We start from the raw sequence: 20,527 nt of genomic DNA on the forward strand, positions 1-20,527 counted from the left end.
ATCGTCTGGATAGTAGCTGATCAGTTTTGAAACTTGGGTTGGATTTCACTTATCCACAGGCCACGTTTAAAAGCCAAAGAAAAATCATCCCAGAGCACCCAAGAATCCTGTGGAAATTCACAACCTTGCGGATGTTCAAATAACATGTTTTCAGTTTTAGTCTTGTGTCTAAGAGGAAAAGATGAAATTAATAATGCTAATATGCTTTTTAAAGTTGTGGGGGCATCTTTTTCAATGGAGGCTTGGCTGTCAATGGAACAGCTTGTTCTGAGGAGAACAACGGTATCCCCAGTAAGTGGCACTGTCTTTGGATCAATCCTGACACGAACTCATTTTTTCTGGTCTACCTCATACTGTCCATTTCAAGTTCACTGAATAGGGCTTCTTGTGTCTGGGAATATACTATTTTATTACATATCACCAGTGCTTTGCAATAAAAGTTACAATACTTATGTAGTTGGCTCCGGGGAGATGACTGAGCAGTCTCATATGTCTCCCTGTAAACATTTTTCTGTGAGACAATCCCTTATGTCAGATTATGTTACAGCTCCTATTTATCCTCTGTGTCCTCTGCAAGAGGCTGATAAAATTCTGCCTGTTGACATGTGAATTATAGAGCTTGGTGAAAGAAGTTTAGTTCTCGGTCCTGTGGACCTAGATCATATAGCTTTCTTGGGCCAATGGAATGTCAACAGGAGTAATATGTGCCAGCTCACCAACATAAAATACTTAAAGGTATTTATGCAATTCTTCTCTTACCCTTTCCCTCTTCCACAAAATAAAGTTCTAAATAGAATCTGAATTTCTTTAGACTGAATGCCCAACAAAAATATTTTTGTTTTTGTAGGGATGTTTGTTGCCTGGCACACCTAGCGGAAACTGACTAGTAAAGTCTTATCTGACAATTTAATGCGTTATTTTCATGTACTTGATACCTGCTCATTCCAGCCTCCCCCTGCTACCTGTTCTGGTCATACTTCTACCAGTTTTGTGGCTGTTTCTTTTATGATATGAATTGAGAAAGACACTGTTAATGCTCTAGTAATAATCCAAATTTGGAAATTAAGTATTTAAAACATCTTTAATTTTATTTTAGAGTAGGAGACCCACCAGCCTCACCTCCCTTATCTGAATCTTTATGTAGCTTCCACATCACTTTGTTCCAAAATCCTGACCTTACCTTCAAAGCTACCTTTGTGCTTCTGACATATGTATGCAGTCACTACACTGTATATTCCTGTGGACAATTATTGTGTTACTCAATCTGAACATTCGTGAATGCTCCCCATGAAAGGAATAAGCCTTTCTCTTGGTCTTCATAGCTTTGATCAAATGTGGGCGTAACTCAAAGGACAGTTTGGGTAGGCGTGCTAAGCCATATTGAAATATATGACATTATTTCCATCAGGCACTCTCCCTTTTATTTGTGTGAGTCAAATCACTGTATATACTAGTGAGAAAACTGCCAAGTGGCTGTCTGGACAATAGCAAAACAGTTCAATGATTTAAAGCACTTCCCTCAAGTCTCCAGGATATGTGAGTGCGTGTGTATATGTGTGTGTATGCACACATGTACATGTGTTTGAAATACACATGAATATAAGACAGAGAACAAATTGTGAATAAGATCAGTGTCTGAAAGACTTTCAGAAGCACTTGGCCTATTGAAATAGCACCAAAGGAATAGTTTGAGAAAGATGGAGAGAAAGGAGAAAGAGGGAAGAGAAAAGGAAGTAAAAAGAATTAAAATGCATTATATTTAAATTTAAAACTCCCCAGCATGAAGGTAAGCATTGTGCACTGCGTTTAATAGTAAAAGCTTTAAAAATACATTGACCAGCACACAGCCTTGACTACTTTTAACCAGAGTAGCAACATTTTATAATAGCTACACTGGTAAGCACCATTGTCACAGTGATTCAGTCAATGAAACCGTCAGGGTTTTTGTCTAGATGGCCTTCGGAAGCCTCCTGTGCTCGTTGGTGGGTCTTCTGGAAGAGGATTGGACCATGGAGGTGCAGCAGCTAAATATACTGGTGAGAGATGGGTTTCTGGACTGGAAGAGGGGCTGCTGTAGACAGATCTTCCTCCCAGTTCCTCTTGTAGCTTTGTTTCCTGGCAGCCGTGACAGGAGCAGCATCCTCTGCTGGGCCTGTCCACCATGGCTTCCTTCCTCGGGGCAGCCAACTGTGAACTAAAGGCACGAGGCAAAGTAAGCCTCTCCTCCTTTAAATTGTGGCTGTCGGGTACTGTGTCTCAGTGACAAGGACTAAGGTAGGACAGTAGTGCTCACAGGTTTTAGAGACATAGAGCACACACCATTCTAAGGGCAACACTCAGCCTCCTGCCTTTTGGGCAAAAGACACAAAAGGCAAAGAACCTCTCTTCTCCTTCCGCTCACAAAACACAGCACAGGCAAAGGTCAGCTTTTCCCCCGAGGCTTGGGAACAGGCTCTGTTCACTTCAAAGCTGAGGGCAGGATTTTGGAATGAGGCAGCAGCTCCAGCCTGACTTGGGCAGACAGGCAAACCGTTTGGGTCCTTTGCTGTAATAATGAGAAAAGAAGCAAATGGCCCCTTTTCAGTGCTTTTGTGTGGATACCAATTTATGTATCTTTTTGCCCCCTTTTCTGTAAGCTTTTTTCTTCCTCTATTAAATACATGTGTTTTTAATGAACAAACTGAATAGTATATGCAATTATAATACTTAGTTACCTTTTGGTAGTGAAAGAGTATGATGATTTTTAATTCTTTAGGAGACTTCATAAACATAAACCAAGAACTTCTCTGGTATTTTATCAGTTTAAATTCCCAAAATTGGGTTAAGGACTTTAGAAAAATATATTTAAATGAGCATTAAAGAATAGTACTATTATCTGATAGTAAGGATCTTTTTAAAATGACCCTTGCAGGTCATTTATGCATGTAAACATCAATAGAATAGTTTTATAAGAGCACATAATTTGTGATATTGTTTGAGCCTATTAAAAAGTGAGTTTATAAAATTATAATTTAACTGAGCTACACTTGCTGCTTAATATTTGCATATTCTCAATATTTGCATAGTAATAATGAAGTGTTTGATTTATGAAGCAAATGCAAGAGAGTCCATTTAATGTAATCTTCATGCAAAAACAAATCCAAAATGTCTTGTTTTGCATTCCTTTATTTTAGCAGGATATTCCTTATCATAAAGAACAAGATATACCAGAAACACTTAGAAGCAAAAGTCACAAATAGTTTGTCAAGTGATTTACTTTGAGAGAGTATATTAAGTAAATCCTAAATTAAATTTTAATTCCTAACATTTATTTTACTACACACAATTATAACCTACTATTTCTGAGTTTGAAAGTCTTGGAACAAAATATTGCTAAATAAAATCTTTCCAATTTCATTATTGTCATAAGCTTCTGTCTTTTCCCATATTCATGCTTCTTCTGTAAAATCAACGGGCTCTAATGCATTTTCTAATTCAATCAAGATGTCACACAGAGGAAGCTGGTGTCAACTAATACTAAGTTCCTTTCCACCTGCACGTTCAGTGATGCCATGGTAGTAGCTTGAAATTGGCCATAGTGAGAATATTTATACCCCAGGTGTCTGCACGTCTACATGCTAAGGCTGTTATTGTTACTCCCCTCTCCACCCCCTCCATGGCTGGTTGGTTACCAACCTTTCATCAGCACACAACTGATGCTCACACCTCATCTATAAAGGCCTGAGTTAACAAGGTGCTAGGAAAATCTGTGGAGCCAAGCACCCCAAAAGCCCCAGAGTCTTCTCAGAACAGAGGTTTACTAATTTGATCAGAATCTGCTGCAGATGAGCCTGGGAAATAACTGCTGTCCATGTGGTGGCTCAGAGACCCAGGCTTCCACAGGCAGCATCATCTGGAACTGATCACTTCGATGGCCCAGTAAGGCAAGGAAATAGAAATGCCTATCTGAAAATGAATTGCTCCTGCATATCACTTTCCTAGAACTGCTATGACAAAGTGCCACAAATCCAGTGGTTTAAAGCAACAAGAATTTATTAGCGTACAGTTCTGGAGGTCAGAAATCCAAAAGTCTGAGCTGAAATCAAGGCACCAACAGGGCTCCATTCCTTCCAGAGGCAGCTCTAGGGTAGACGCCAGGTCCTTGCTTGTCCTGGTTTGCAGAGATTACGTATGTTCCTGGCCTGTGCTGCTTCTCTCTCTCTTTAAAACCAGCAGCACAGCCTCTTCAAGTGTCCTTCCTGATGGGGCCCCGTAATCCTCCTGTCACCTCCGGTTTCCCGCTTTCCCCTTCTGTCTCTAAAAGACATCACATGCCTACCTGCGTATTTTAGGGTAATCGCCCTGTTTTAAAGCCCTAACTGTAGTCACACGTTCAAAATCCTTCTTCATGTAAGGTAACATATTTGCAGATTCTAAGAACTAAAACGAGGATATTTCAAGGGTCATCATTCCAACACGATTGGGGTTCATGGAAGATGATGGAAGCTGCATAAGTTCTCAATCTCTTCAAATGGTGCATAAATGAATTAATTAAAGAAAAACCCCCAAATCAAAAAAGCTGGTAGATAAGGTAGTCCTGTGAATCCCTGCATGTCCCTGGGAAAGGCTGACCAAGGATAATCACAATGATCACATGGACAAGGAAACACAGTAAGGCAAAGAGCAGTATCTGGTGAACCTGCATCTGCAAATAAGAAAAACCCAGACACTCAGCAGGCAGTCACTGGGCACAGTTGCTGGTCAAATTAGGGACAGACATCAAAGCTGGAAAGTGTCTGGGTTCCTCAGTACCAGAGAGGGAGAAGTCCACATACTAGGAACAGAACAGGTTAAGACCCCCTTTAAGACAGTTCCTGTGTAGAGGAGAAACTGCTAGGAGGGGGCTAAGAGTTGGACAGAATAAGAACAAGAGATCTGAAGAGAAAACAGAGAGTCAGACTATACTAACACCAAGAAGGGAACTAATCCAGGGAGTCTCAAAAATGGGGATACCATGTCACTGAACATTATATGTGTCATATATTTGAATATTCTGTAATTCATTTTTCTGTGAAATTGGAAAATTCCCTTAATGCTATCTTATATGAAAGTACATAAAAACTAAAGTCATGTAACAATGAACTATGAAAAGCATCAAGGTAAAACCCTGCCTAAATTATTAACAAGAGAAGGAGAATGAGAAAAACAGAATCTTCGTAGACAATAAAAGCATGTCTCATTTCTCGGGTTGTCTCACATGTATACACGTCCTTGAATGTTCGCTTGTTTTTCCTCTTGTTCCCCTGCCTGCTATTGGAGGCTGTCCTAGTTGAGCACTCATGGAAGATAAAGAGAAAATTAGCTCTCCTCCCCTGCAAGCTCATCTGTCTATTTCATTATAGAATATATCATAGGTGTTCAATAAGTACATGCTGAATGGAGCTGATGGGGCAGAAAGACAACCCTCCTTAGAGAAGCTTCTACAATAGAAAGGAAGCTCTGGTTTTCAGAGGAAGGAGCCTCCCACCCCTAGAAAGTAGAAAGGAGTGTTTCTTTCACAGCATAGTGGTCGGGGCACTGAACTGATGTCACAGTGTGACTTCCACTTTTATACCCACTGTGTACACAAAAGGGGCCATAATTCAACACTTCACATTCCAGAACTATTGTTTTGTGGGCCGTAAAACATGAGGAGAAAGACCTAAATTATTTTAAGAAGCCATATAACACACGATCTTGTGTGTTATATGAAGAGCCCCTGGTGCCTTCAGCTGTCAACACTGACTTTATAGAAACCTACATTGAATTATGCCACTTTTCTGGTATAAACCTATTCACAAATTCTTATCAAGTAGAAAAATGTATACATTTATCATGGCCTAAAATCTTACCATAACGTGGCCTCTCCCACCTTTCTGTCCAGTCTCCTGCCCTTGTCCACCGGCCAGCAAGTTCCAGCATCACCTGGCTTTCATCCCGTGCCAGACACAACACACTTCTCCCAAGTCCCCCCTCCACGCTTGCTGTCCGCGCTCCATCTAATGCCCTCTCTGCAGAAGGGCTGGCTCAGGTGTGCTTCTTTCAAATCTTCTTTCTGAAATTTTATTAACCTCAGAAGTTTATATTCATTACAGAGGAAGAGACAGAAAGTAAGACATCAGAGTAACCACGTCCCCAGCCATCGTCTGTTCTCTAAGCTCGCCATCTTCCCCTGAAACTATTTAATATCCCTCAAAAGTGCCAGAAGCCCCTAATTCTCTTTTCTTTGTGAAGTGGGTATTTAAGCATCAGCCATCTGGCTCTTCTTTGAGTTTCCTGTGTTGTACGGTATTGTGCACATGTGCACATTAATAAATTTCTGTGCTTTTCTCCTGTCAATCTGCCTTTTGTCAGTTTGTTCCAACAGACTCAATTACTAGATCATCCTAGGAAAAGGTTCAACTTCCCTACATTACCCGCTGCATAACTTAATGGAATTCAGTAATACGGTCCTGCTTCTTCAAGAAAACTAAATAAACATTTTCTTATTCTTTGCAAAGATTAGTAGTATCATATAATTTCAGCCTCTATTCTAGGTTTTATATGTATGTTTGTACGTATTGGTTTAATATATGTACATATCTACATATATATTCTATTTCTCATTTCAATTTTTTTCCTCCAAGGATCATCTTCAAATGGCACATGTTTTGAGAAAATTCTTCAAGTCTGATAGAAATACAGAAGAAGCAGAGTCCTGCAAGTGTTTCTATCTCGGGACTGTTCCTTTTTTCCCAAGCTATGCATTTCTGTAAGAGATGCACATTAGAATTTATGTCTGCAAGTGTGAGGTGGAAGTCTGGTGCACTTCCCACTATGTCAAAGGGCCTCCTTCTTCTTGATAGAAACTCCCCCTGATCATTAGCCATCAAACAGTCACATGGTTCTTCACATCTATAATGCAAGGGGAGGAGGGTATGCTCTATCCAAAAGGAAGTTTTATAACCTTTTATGAGAAGAATTCGATCTTATGAAAAGGCCTATTTCCTTCCTTTTTTTCTTCTCTTCCATTTTTTGTAATAAAAATGTGAGATAAAAAAAAAACTCCAGAGTTTTAAAGTCCTTTACTGGAAACTCAATAAAGATAAAGGAAATATTTTGATCAAACTTGGTTCACAAACATCACTAGTAGTGAACAACTCTTGCTTTGTTCCACAACTGAAAGCAACACTTAGATTTGAAATCTGGATAAATATGTTAACCTACAGAAAACTTGGTGCTTCATAGATTTTCAAAGAACATCGATCTTGGCATATCAGAGTTAAACAATCAGATGCAATCTTGAATACTTTTGTCATTGCTGAGACAAAATACCCAACACCAACCTTAAAGGAAGAAAGGTGTAATTTGGCCCACAGTTTATAGATTTCAATTCATAGTTGGCTGACTCCAAGGCAGGGTGGATGGGGGAGGGGCACTGCATAGGAGAAATACTCATGGCAGGCAGAAGGGAGCAAAATAGCAAAAAAGCAACAGCAGCAAGCAGTGGCGGTAGCCCTTTCTGTCCCTTACAGTCTACCAAGGCCTTCAGGATGAGTAGCACACTCAGAGTAGGGCTCCCCACTGTCCACACTCAGAACTATGCCAGACCGATCAGTGGGACTAATTTAGCGCTCATGCATTCCTGGGTCCAGCATCACACACCTCTGGAAAGGCTTGCCTATGACAGCATGAACATACGGGGAGACACCTATGCATGAGCCACAACAGATACATAATGGATATCCTGTTCATTGTAGGATACACGCTTTGCCTGATTTCCATGGGAAGGTAAAAGCCTTTGTTTGTACTCGACCAATTAGGAGCTCATTGCAGTGATAACAGGAATAGTAAGTAATTTCCCCTGAGCAGTTGTATTACATGGTTGGAAACAGGGGTTGCTTTTCACTATCATCAGTTTTACCTCTGCTGAGCCTCTTTCTTTTCCCACTGCTGTCTTCAAAGTGAGAGAGAAGAAATGAGCTCCTTGTCATTCACATGCAAATGAGGGATCAGAGAAGGAGAAATCTTTTCTTTTCCAGGTTCAGAGTGATCAACTCTCTCTGCAATTACACAAGTTACTACAATGGGAAATGGAGAAACCTAGGGACCCACTGAAGCTTAATTATTCTCTATTTACTCTGATCCCTTTTTAGTTGCCTACATCCCCGCCTTAATTCATAGCTAATAGAGGTCAGAGTCAGGGTTAATAGCCTGCAGCTCAACATTCATTAAGTCATTCATTGATCATTAAAACATCCTGAAAGAGCTTTGTGTTCACTTTAATAGCAGCAATATATGGAGATTTGCTGTTCCCAAATAATAATAATGTTCTTTCATGACAGTAAGTAAGGGTGTGCATCCAACAACTACCATTAATCTCAATTGTCATTTCTGCTCTTTCAAGGTAAATCCAAAAACTAAATTAAAAAAAAAAAAACTTTCATAAAGATAAGATTTGACCCATCAGGTCTATCAGCATCATCAGAACCCAAAGTCAAGTATCATGATCCTTGGAATCAGAGAGAGGTCTGGGGGGAAAAAGCCTGGTATGGGAAGCTCTACTGGGGTGGGCCTGGAAGGTGCCACTGATGGAAGCCCCTCATTCCAGTCCACTCAGAAAACATGATTTGAGTTCCTGGAATGGGAGCACTCTCACACAGTAGTGAGCAAAATAGAAATGATCTTGTGAAAGCTGCTTTGTAAACAATTGGGAAGATTCCCTAGCCCACATAAAACTGAATGATGTAAAGAACATTCAAAGGAGTCACAGAGTTGTAAACACCATTCAGGTTGGGTCTCAAACACACAACAGGCTTTCACAGCTGGTATACACAATGTCCCACCAAACAGCTAATGTGTTCGGAAAGGAGGCTCTTGTGGAAGGCTATTGTGTCTGGGGGCACTACACTTCCATGTGGATTAATCCATTAATGAATTCATAGCTGAATGTGCTCTTAGTGGGACAGGGCCTAGTTAGACAGGTGCTGATGGGGGGTGAGCATTCTGAGCCTCTCTCTTGCTTCTTGTCTTCATGAGTCCAAGTTTCCAGAGAGTGAAAGCTTCACTTCACCATGCTTCTCTGCCATGCTGTTTCTGCATTGGAGCCAACTGACCACAGATGGACAGAAACTTCTAAACCATGAGCAGAAATAATCCTTTTCTCCTTTAGCCTTCATACATGAGGTATTTTGTTCCACCAGTGAAAAACTGACCAATACATAGATACTTTATATGTATAGCTATGTCTGTAACTATAAAAGTATAAAATGGTCTAGATACTGTCTTAGTACATAGATAGTTTGACAGATAGACAGAGTCTGTCAAAAATATGTATACACACTCCAGGAAAAGTAAAACTTGTATAAATATTTTAGTAAATTTATAGAGACATCATGAGATTAACACAAGTTACCTTTGGCCTCTGCAATTACAAGAGGTGCTCAAAGTGATGGCCACGAGCTTCTGGACATTTGTTAATACAGCAGACTTCTCTTTTCCTGTGAGTCAGTGCCATTCATGGACTGCAGGGAAGGAGAACAAGAAGCCAACAAGAATCCAAACCCTTCTTGTGAGTTGGTATCATGTACAGTCCATGTTGCACCCCAAAAATGAGACCCCAATATGTTGTTCAAAAAACAGGACAAGACATCTTTTTAAAAGAAAAAGGAGCACTTTATTTAAGCTGGCACCAGTGACACAGTACAGTTGGAGTTTGCAAAGGTTAAAATTTTGTCAGGTTTATAAAGGAAAAAACCGCAAAGGGAGGAGAATAAGGCTGAGGAAGACCTTTGTTCCCTTCTTGCTTGAAGACAGCGTTCTTACAGGAAGTTTTGCTGCTGTTGGTCAACGAGTTCCTCCTTTATAGGAATTTGGCACCTGTGGTCAGCTAATTCCAGGACAACTGTCTTTCACAAAAAGGGGACAAAGTTTAACACATCAAACAGATTACCAGGATGATGGCACATACAGAACAGTATGGCAGCACTTTGATTAAATTCAGTTCAGAAACAGCTGTTTTTGCAAAGGGAGTTACAGGGTAGTTAGGGCAAATAACTAGAGCAATGGTGAGCATAGAACAGGATGATGGCACTCTTTGGTTAGAGTACAACAGTCCACTCTGGGGAAATCTAGATGCCAGCCTTTTCTGCTGCCCAGACTGGGAAACAAAAAGAGCCAAGATTCTCCCTGCAACTCCCATAAGCAGCCAGCTGATCTGGAGAAACATAGGCTGCAATGCTAGATATTGAGGTAAAATAAAACAATGCTTAATGTTTAGTGTTTCACTGACTTTGCAGGTCTAAAGCCAGTAGTCCGATCATCTACTCAAAGTATAAAAGTATTCAGTGTAGCATCTGTGGGGAGTCTCTTTCTGTTTTTTTTTTTTTTTTTTTTTTTTTTTTTTTTTTTTTGTCTTTTTCATTTTTATCGGTACCAGGGATCGAACTCATGACCGCCTGCTTGCAAGGCAGGTGCTTATGCCGCTGAGCTAAATCCCCAGCCCCGGGAGTCTCTTTCTGAAGGTGGTAGCCATTGATAATTCCCTATTATCTTGTTTTGAAGTCCCATATCATTTTCACTGTTTTGTTTGGTTGTGTTTTATTTTATTTTGTCTTGTTTAATTTTTTTACATACAATGGCATGGGCAGCTATTTCAAGATAACAAGGTATATTATGGTAGCCATTTTGGATTTACTATTATCTTGGTTTGAAGTCCTACATTGCATTCATTGTTTTGTTTTTATTAGTTCTATTCTATTCTGTTTCAATTTTTACTATGTGTGAAGTTATTGGCAGCTATTTTGAAAACAACAAGAGGCATTATGGTAACCACTGTTGATTTCCTATTATCTTTCTTTGAAATTCCTTATCACTTACACTGGTTTGTTTTGATTGGCTTTATTCTGTTTTATTTTGCTTGGTTTTATTCTCCTTAAAATAAAAATTATGAAAAAATATGGCAAACAAAAAATATGCTGCTAGAGTAACCTTGGTCACTGAGATTGATTCACATGCATTTTTAGTTTCTTCTCTAAAGGCCAGCAGTGTAGCAGGTTTTCTGAAACATATGACATCCTCTAGGGTTCCCCATACAATAGTAACACCATTTATTGGGAAAGCATATAACTTTTCTTTTCCTGGAATATGTATATGTGCTTTCAGCAGATGCTGTGTTTTAAAGGACAACAGGGTTCATACTCAATAATAGTTATTTCCAAGATAGAGTGAGAGAGAAAAACAATGTAGGAACCACGGTGGCGAAACAAGCCCTATTTTTAGAGCCCTAGACAATTTATTGCAACTTCCTATTAAATAATTAGCACGGCATTTGTTGTATTTCCAAATTTCATCATAATGACACATGAGAAAACCAAACTGAGGGACATTCCACAAAATAACTGCCCTATACTCTCTAAAAACGTCAAGGTCATGAAAGAGTGAGGGTTCTTGAGGAGTTACCTAAAGAGACGTGATGACCACATGCAAGGCATAATCTTGGATTGGATTTAGATTTAGAAACAAAGATGACTATAAATGGCATTATTGAGACAATGGAAAATAGAAAGTGTTGACTTTAATAGTATTGTATCAAAATTACAGTTCCTGATTATTATCACAGGAATGCCCTTCATAGAGAATACAGATGAAGTATATAGGCACAAACTGAAGTTGACTATATCTGTAATGGTTCAGGAAATGATGGAACTGAGTGGGAGAGACAGAGTATAAGAAAGATTTGGTTTAAGTAGTGTATCCTGCAAACTAGCAATTCAGGCAAGTGTTGATGAATCTTGAGTAGGAACACCCACTAGGCAGGCTTGAAACCCACCCGGGATTTCTGTGCTACATCTTAAGGCACAATTTTTCTTTTCCTAGGAAATCTCTGAAGGCTTCCAGGCTTTCTGCTGATTGGAGGAGGCCACCTGTGTTATGGAGAGTAATCTGCTTTACTTAAAGTCAAATGATTTTAAGTGGTCATCACAACTGCAAAATACCTTCACAGTAATATCTGCCCTAGTTTGCAACCAAAGAAATGGGTGCCATGGGCTAGCAAGCTGACACACAAAACTAAACATCCCAGGCAGCTAGGATGACAGTGGCATTGATCTTGACCTCAGGAACACAGGTGGAAAACTATACTTCTGTAGGAAACTTAGTCCTAGTTTAGAAATGTGGCTTGAAGAGGTCTATGGGGCAGCCAAACATGTTGTTGAAGGAGCATTTTGACCCTGAGAGGGATGACAAGGTGTAGCTAGATTGTGACCGAAAAGAAGAAAGCTTTACAGATGATGATGAACTGACAATTCAAATGCTAAAGACAAAGACCTTAGCACACCTGACAGTCTGGAGGTCCATCATGAGACCAGCAAGAAGGCAGAAGTGGCAGCTGAGCAGGAACTGAGAACGTGGGAATAGCTAAGTGCAGTAGAAAACTACTGTTTACCATGGAAGAAACCTTCTCTAAGGAGCCAGGCTTGGCGGCACACACTTGTAATAACGACACTCTCGGAGATGAGCCAGGAGGCCCGCAAGCTCGAGCTGAGCCTGGGTGACTTAGTGATTCAGTGAGAACCTGCATCAAAATAAAATTAAGACAAGGCTGGGGATACAGCTCGTGTGAAAGCCCTAGGCTCAATTTCAGGAGTGGAAGGAAGGGAGGGAGAAAGGAAGGAAGAAAGGAAGGAAGGAAGGAAGGAAGGAAGGAAGGAAGGAAGGAAGGAAGGAAGGAAGGAAAAGGAAGAGAAGAAAGAGAGAGAGATAGGACAAAAATTTTGTCTAAGAAGTACAGATAGGGAAGGAAGAAGTCAAGTTAACTTCATTTTTGGATGATATGATCCTATACTTAGAAGATTCTAAAGACTCCACCAAAAGACTTTTAGAGCTAATAAACAGATTCAGCAAAGTAGGATACAAAATCAATATTGAAAAATCAGTAGCTTTTCTATACACCAATAACTAACAAGATGAGAAAAAAATCAGGAAAATAATTCCATTCACAAGAGCGTATAAAGAATACCAAGGAATCAAGCTAACCAAGGAGATGAAAGACCTCTACAATAAAAGTTGGAAAACACTAAAAAAAGAAATGGAAGAAGATATTAGAATATAGAAAAAGCTCCCATGTTCATCGATCAGCAGAATTAATATTATTAAAATAGTTATATTATCAATCACAGACTACAGATTCAATGCAATCCTCATCGAATTCTTCATTCTTCACAGAACTAGAAAAAAATGTCCTAAAATTCATATGAAAACACAAAAAAATACAAAATGACAAAGCAATCATAAATAAAAAAGAACAAGGCTGGAGGGATCACAATATCTGATTTTAAAATTATATTATGAAGCCATAATAACAAAAACAACATGATACTGGTACAGCATAGGCACATAGATCAAAAGAATAGAAAAGGGCACAGAAATAAATTCATGCAACTATAGCTATCTGACTCTTGAGAAAGGAGCCAATAATGTATATTGGACAAAAGACAATTTCTTTAATAAATAATGCTAGGGAAAGTTGGAGTGCCACATGTTTACAATTTCAATTAGACCCTTATTTCTCACCCTGTACAAAGAATCAATTCAAAATGGATCAAAGACTTTAAATTTTGAAACTGCTAGAAGAAAGAAAAGGAAACAAATAAAATTAGGAAGACACAGAGATTTCCTTTAGGGCTCCAGTAGCAAAAGCAATAATAATAATAATTATCAATGCATGGAACTGTGTCAGATTAACAAGTTTTTGTGCAACAAAGGAAATAATCAACAGATTGAAAAAACAGCCTACAGAATAGGAGCAAATCTTTGCCAGATAATCATTCAGCAGTGGATTAATTCCTACAACATATAAAAATTCAACATACTTAACACCAAAAAATCAGGTAGCCCAGTTACTAAGCAGGTAAATAATTGAACAGACATTTATCAAAAGAATACTCACAATGAGTAAGTATATGCATTAGCTGTTAAGGAAATGCCAATCAAATCTACACTGAGATTCCATCTCATCCCAGCCAGAATAGCTAGCTTCATGAATACAAAAGCAATAAATGCTAGTTAGAAAATGGGAACTAATAAACCCTCCTCCACTGCTGGTGGGAATATAAATTAGTACAGCCACTATGGAAATCACTACGTGAGTCTGTCAGAGAACTAAAACATAGAACTACACTCTGTATGATCCAGCTGTCTTGGCTATTTCTTTTCATCACTCAGACAAAATACCTGACACTCAGAAGCTAAAGGAGGACAAGTTTATTCAGCCCACAGTTTGTAGAGGTTTCAGTCCATAGTCAGCTGGCTCCAAAGCAGTGTCATGGCAGAAGGGCATCACTGAAGAGAAACAGACAGGCAGCAAATAGTGAGCAGCAAGCAGCAGCAGCAAGCCTGCCTTCTCTCTGTCCCTTTGTATTCCATCCAGGCTACAAACCTATTGATTAGTGCCACTTATACCCAGGGTGGGGCCTGCATTATCTACACCCTTAATCCCAGCATCACATCTTTAATCTGCATCCACAAACCCTAATCCAGCCACCTTCATCTTGACACATGACATAACACCAGCTACACCACTTCTTGGTATACACCCAAAGGAACTAAAGTCAACATGCTACAGGGATACCTTCAGATCCACGGTACTGTAACATAATTCACAGTAACCAAAGGAACCAACATTGGTGCCCCTCAACAGATTAATGATAAATAAAATACACATATATACAATGGAGCATTATTGAGCCATGAAGAAGAACAAAATTATGCCATTTGCAGGAAAGTGGATGAACCTGAGGATTATCATCTTAAGCAAAATAAGCAAGAATAAGACAAGTAATATGTGCACTTCTTTTTAATGTGGAATGAGCGAGAGAGAAGATGATATGTAAGTAGAAAGACTATCATTAGACAAGAGGACAGAAATAAGAGTAAGTGAATGGGAGCATCACAGAAGAGATGATCAGATCAAATATATACTGTGAAATATATTGAAAATATATTAAAATTAGCAGATATTAATTAGAGATATATTTTTAAAAGAATATTTAGAAAGGGTAAGAATAAAGTACTTTATATAAGTGCTTAGGAAAAATAAAGAGAAGGGAAGGGAAAGAGAAGAGAGAATAAAAGAGGAGAGGAGGAAGAGAAGATAAAAAAGAAAAGAAAAAAAGAAAGCTAACAGTTAAAGAGCAGTAATCAACACACCTCTTCGGGTAGTTATCAACTAGAACTCAGAGCATGCTCAGAAGCAGCTGCTGTATTATCATACAGAGGATGTGATGCTCCATCTCTGCTAATCCTATGTACCCTTAGAAGAATCACTTCAACATTCTGATCTTTAATCCTCCTTTTTAATATCAAATTGAAATGATAATTGTACTCAGCTTACAGAAAAAGCATAATTCAATTATATTCATGTATATAGAAATAAGAGTGAGAAATATGTAAACAGTATTACTGTTATTCCTAAACTATTTACCAACATAAGGATCTTAATACTTAAATGCACCACCTAATTGTATAGATCACAGACTCAGATCTTAGGAAAGTGAAACTCAGATAACATTTTTACACAAGTAAGTATTGCTTCCAATCTTTAATGCATTAAAAACATGTGCAAGGCCTTTCTTCACCTCATATTCATTCATAGTTACAAATTAGATCATGCTGGGCTTCCATGCGAAGAGTCAGTTATCTTTTCAATAATCTGAACTTTTTGTTACTAAGCAAATATTCAACCAGGTTTTCATGAGACAAAGTTAAAGATTAACCTTTTTCAACATGATCGCCATTAGTTATGTTTTCCCACTGAAGAAAACCATATATTCTTTTTGAAATGCTCAAAGCCTTGTTGGCTGACCGTCATGGCTTCCTGCTCCATGAGGACAAGCCACTGAAGGGCCATCATGGTTGGTCAAGAAAATGGTGGCTGATGTCTTCCTGTGTCAGTACTTACAGTGTCATGGCGTACTCCAGCTCTGGACGTGAAACACGAAGGTACAGCATTTAACAAAGACCTCAGCTCCTTCAGTAGCATCACAGTGTCACAGTGCACAGCTATAATTTCTTCACAAAACATTTAATCACTCTGTGCCAGACATTTTCTTGGGTCATGGGGAACACAACAGCAAGTGTCATGAAGCTCCTATGACAGAAATATATCTTCAGTGTCCATGAGTTGCTTAGCTCTCTACTAGACTGTAATGAGTGAGGTTTCAGGGTCTTGCAGTTCAGGTGGATAAATAGGAAGCAGTAAAAACAACCAGCCAGCACAGGGAAGTAAGAGAGAAGATTCCAACATTTGAATGAGAAGCTCGTGATAAAAGTGCTATTTTTGTCAAGGAAAGTTCTAGAAAGGGGAAGTGACATCTAAGCTAAGCTCTACCATGCCTGTCATACCATCACTCTGGGAAGCTGAGGCAGAAGGATCACAAATTCAAACCCAGCCTGGACAACCCAGCAATTTAACAAGACCCTGTCTCAAAAATAAAAAATAAAGAGAAGGCTAGGGCTGTAGCTCTGCAAGAAGATCCTGGACTCAATCCATAGCCATTAAAAAATTTCAAACCTGAAAGAATTAAAACAGAAGTAAGATTCATCCAGGGCAGAGAAAATAAGAATGAGGATACTTCATGAGAAGTTCCTCAGCCCAGGGAGAGCGTCCCACAGTTCACACAGTGAGAACCATTCCTGAGGTGTGCCGGTGCGTTCAGAGGGCAGACAGGAGTCTGCCTGGAGCGCAGGGAGCGCTGATGGATGGGGCTCTGGAGTGGGAGGACAGTTATGGCCAGTTCGGGGTGTTTTCCCCTAGGCTCCCAGAATACTAAAAGATAGAGAAATACCAAAAGAGGTCATAAATAGATACGGTACATGTACTTAATGCCTCAACAGAAATATACATATTTCAGTGGTTATAGAAGGAACCTAGGTTAGAGATAAAGGAAGATATTTAGCATCTTTCATTAATGTGAGCCCACCTTTTCCAAAACGCTTATGTGCTTGCATACATGGCTATTACCCAGAGTCCACAAAAATCAACATGAAAACGCCCTGTCTTTAAAGGACAAGTCAGAAAAAAAATTTTTTTAATTAAAAAATAAAAAATAAACCATGAGTTGGCACTGAGGACTTTAGGATGAGAGGGGGAAATAGGGTAGGAACTTGGTTGCATTTCCCTTTGGAAAACAAAGTAATAGAGTTCAGGGAGGCAGGATTGCAGATAGGAGACAGACGGAACCTTTGCTGTCGTCCCTGTGGGAACAGGGGTGCCCCTGGCCAGCACCTGGCCCTGGGAGGAGTTTTGGTTTGGAGAATCTTTGGATGGTAGGATCAGCAGGACCTGATGACCTCCTGGAATAAGAGAGGTGAAGGAGATGGGGATTGAGAAGAATTCATCTGCCAATCAAAATAGTCAAGTTGTTTCCAATTTATAAATAAGACATTAGTTTCCATCATATCTTCACATCCTTAAATAGTTATCTACCAATATAACCATTTAATTGTAATTAAATGCTTCATTTTCAAAATAGTTTGCAGAATGAGTTAACGGCAGATAATTTTTTTCTTTTAATAATGGCCTTTATGGATCTTGTCTCATTTTCTAGCATTTTTACAAAGTTCCCAGTTTAGTAGTGTCTTGCTATTTGTGATATAATTCTAAAATGTTCATCTCTCCCACATAACTCCCTTTAACATCAACTCAGGTGCAGCTCAAGCATGCCCTTATCATTAAAACGAAGTTATTGGATGCAGTTCTCACCGAGGAACAACATAATTGTAAATAGTGTTCAAAAATAAACACCTAGTGTGATGGAAACACTAAATTCTATTTCCTCAAGAATCACCAGTGTTTCTAATCCTTGTTAAATCTGAAATATAAGTTTCCATGGAGGAGAACCGCAAACCATTTTGCAGTAAAGATCTTCAGAGAAAGGTCGTATCCATCCATAGAGATGTATCCAAGCTAATGTATGTAGCCAGAGGTTAAATTTCAGGGCCCTGGACTGAGCTTGATTCAAGCTGTTTCATAATTGCATGCCCATGGCTACCTTAGCTGGTTAGCACACCATACTAATGAGGCCAGGGACAAAAGTTCAAATCCCTGGGCAGGCAATTTGTTTCTCCCTGCTTGTGGTGATGACTGTAATACTTATCCCAAGTCAGACATCAGAAACGTGTCAGTTGCACGGTGTCAAGACAGAGAACAAATGACTGAATGAAAATCTATCCTTCCTCTTAGAAAATCATCACATAGCCCCTGTGTAGCTACAGGGAATCTTGGGGTCACCTTCAAACACAGAGTATAATGTGCCTCCTATTACTACCAAAACAAAGTTCTTGCCAACAGCAAGTGATAACTGTCATCAAGAATGATGATTTAAATCAGATTTCACATGAATAATTTCTCCAGCTTTCATCTTAGACCAGATAGCACTAAATTCACCATTAAGTAAAAACTACGCGAAGTATCTGTTTACCGGCTTCCTTTCTGTCTCTCAAAATTGTTATGGGGACAAATCAGATGGTATCTGAGAGCCAGTGTAAGGTACTAAAATATTAATTGAAATTGTCCCCCTCTGACTTAGTGTGAGAGTAGATATATTGAATTTTTATAAACCAGTAACGGTGGCTCATTCAGCCTTGAACACATCAGTTAGAAAAGGAAAACAGAATTTCTAGCCTGCTACTTGAGTGAGGGGTGGTGTGGTGAGTGACACGATCAGCTGGTAGTGTGCGTTAGAGTCATTTGAAGTTCTGACATAACCCGCCCCACATGCTCAGTTTCACAATGTTCACTGCGCAGTAGGATTCTGAAGACACTCAGCCCAGAGAAACCTGTCTGGGATTCACTAACAAAGACTATTAGAGAACAGATTGTCACCTGGGGTACAGTAGACCTGGCCACATTACCTGGCTATCCAGGTGGGACTGTAAAGAAAAGAAGAAAAACAGAAGAAGGGGAATTACACGCTCCAGGGGCCGGCCAGCAGATTTCTAGCTGGCTGGAAAACCAAAAGCAAAATTTGAGAAGTCACTCCCGAATTGTCTTCACACATGTCTGTCTACATTTCGTTTTCATCGTTCTCTTCACTTGTGCCTCCTCCACTTCCTAAATGTCACTCAAATCCATCCACATCCCTCCAGCCTCTCATCTCTGCTTCCTCTATACCTCCGCCCCTGGTGCTCATGGAATTCTAACCAGAACACATAGAGAAAGCTCAAAGTCTAGCTATAAGGGTTTATTTGTTTGGTTGGTTTTTAATCATCTCAAAAACAAGCAACCTCAAAGCAAGCAAGCTCGGAAACATGCAGAAATCAGAATGGCATTGACTGACGTATTATTGTACCATGAGAAAATAATCCACATCTGCTACTTGCTGGGGACTGGCAGGCAGGTGTGCTGAGAGGTTCCGAGGTTATTCCAGAAGCACAGAAATAAGTTAGAAGTGTTAGATAGCTTGCGGGGCACCCCCACAACACCAGTCATCGTCTGCATCCTCCTCCCCGTTTCTGCATATTCCTCACAGAGGGAGATTGCTATGACCCAGAAACATCCAAGACACGAAGACTGTTGTTTAATATTGCTCCATACTGGGCTCGATGCCCAACCCTTGGAGGAACCTATATGCTTTCTGTCAGTGCACAAGCCACAGCCTCCTCTTCTACAAAGTATAAGCTACAGGCTTTCTATAGTCTTTAGATGAAACATCCTTTCTTCCAAAAGTAATAGAAATTAATCCATGATATGACTTTTCTTCAAAGTAATCTGTGGAACTAAAGATCTTACAACTAGAGTTCTCAAAAAGAAGCTTCTTTCTTTGGTTTTATGATTAAACTCTGGGAAGATTAGTGAGGGCACCTTATAGGTCTAATTAGAAATCAGAGGGAGTTGGGTACAGTGGTGCATGCCTATAATCCCAGATACTCAGGAGGCTGAGGCAGGAGGACAAAAGTTCAAGACCAGCCTGGGTAAATAAGGTTGAACTGAGCTGAGGATATAGGTCAGCACCCCTGGGTTTAATCTGTAGTACCACAGAAGAAAAGGAGGAGGCGGAGGAAGAAGAGGGAAAAGAGGATGAAAAGGAACAGTTGTTCAAAAGGCAAAATACATTATTCTTATGTTTAGGTTTGCACTTCAGTTCTAACATAGAGTTTTCCTAGAAAATCAAAACACATACACAAGAAAATCCACTTTTCCCTATAATGACTTCCTTCCTTCTGAAATTCCAAAGCTGAAATACTATCTGGTGTACAAAAAGAACTGACCGTGCCTGCTGTCATTACTCTGTCATATAACTGGATGTCTAGGACAAAGGAAAGCCTTTACTACGTGAGGAGGTAAAGTTGGTAACAGAGTCCTCCACAACACTAGAGATCCGAAATCCACATTTGCCCTTTCTTCTTTGTGCCTGTGCTCTCTCAACACAAAGGCTAGCCTGGGCCTCAGCCCCACAAGGGAAACTCACACAGGGTCCTGAAACTGTGGAAGACATTGTCTGAATTAGCTCAAGAAATGTCAGTTGGGCAC

Source organism: Cavia porcellus, unplaced genomic scaffold (genome assembly GCF_034190915.1).
Source record: "Cavia porcellus strain 051 isolate PalLab524CR breed Dunkin Hartley unplaced genomic scaffold, mCavPor4.1 scaffold_11, whole genome shotgun sequence".
In the NCBI taxonomy this organism is placed as follows: domain Eukaryota; kingdom Metazoa; phylum Chordata; class Mammalia; order Rodentia; family Caviidae; genus Cavia; species Cavia porcellus.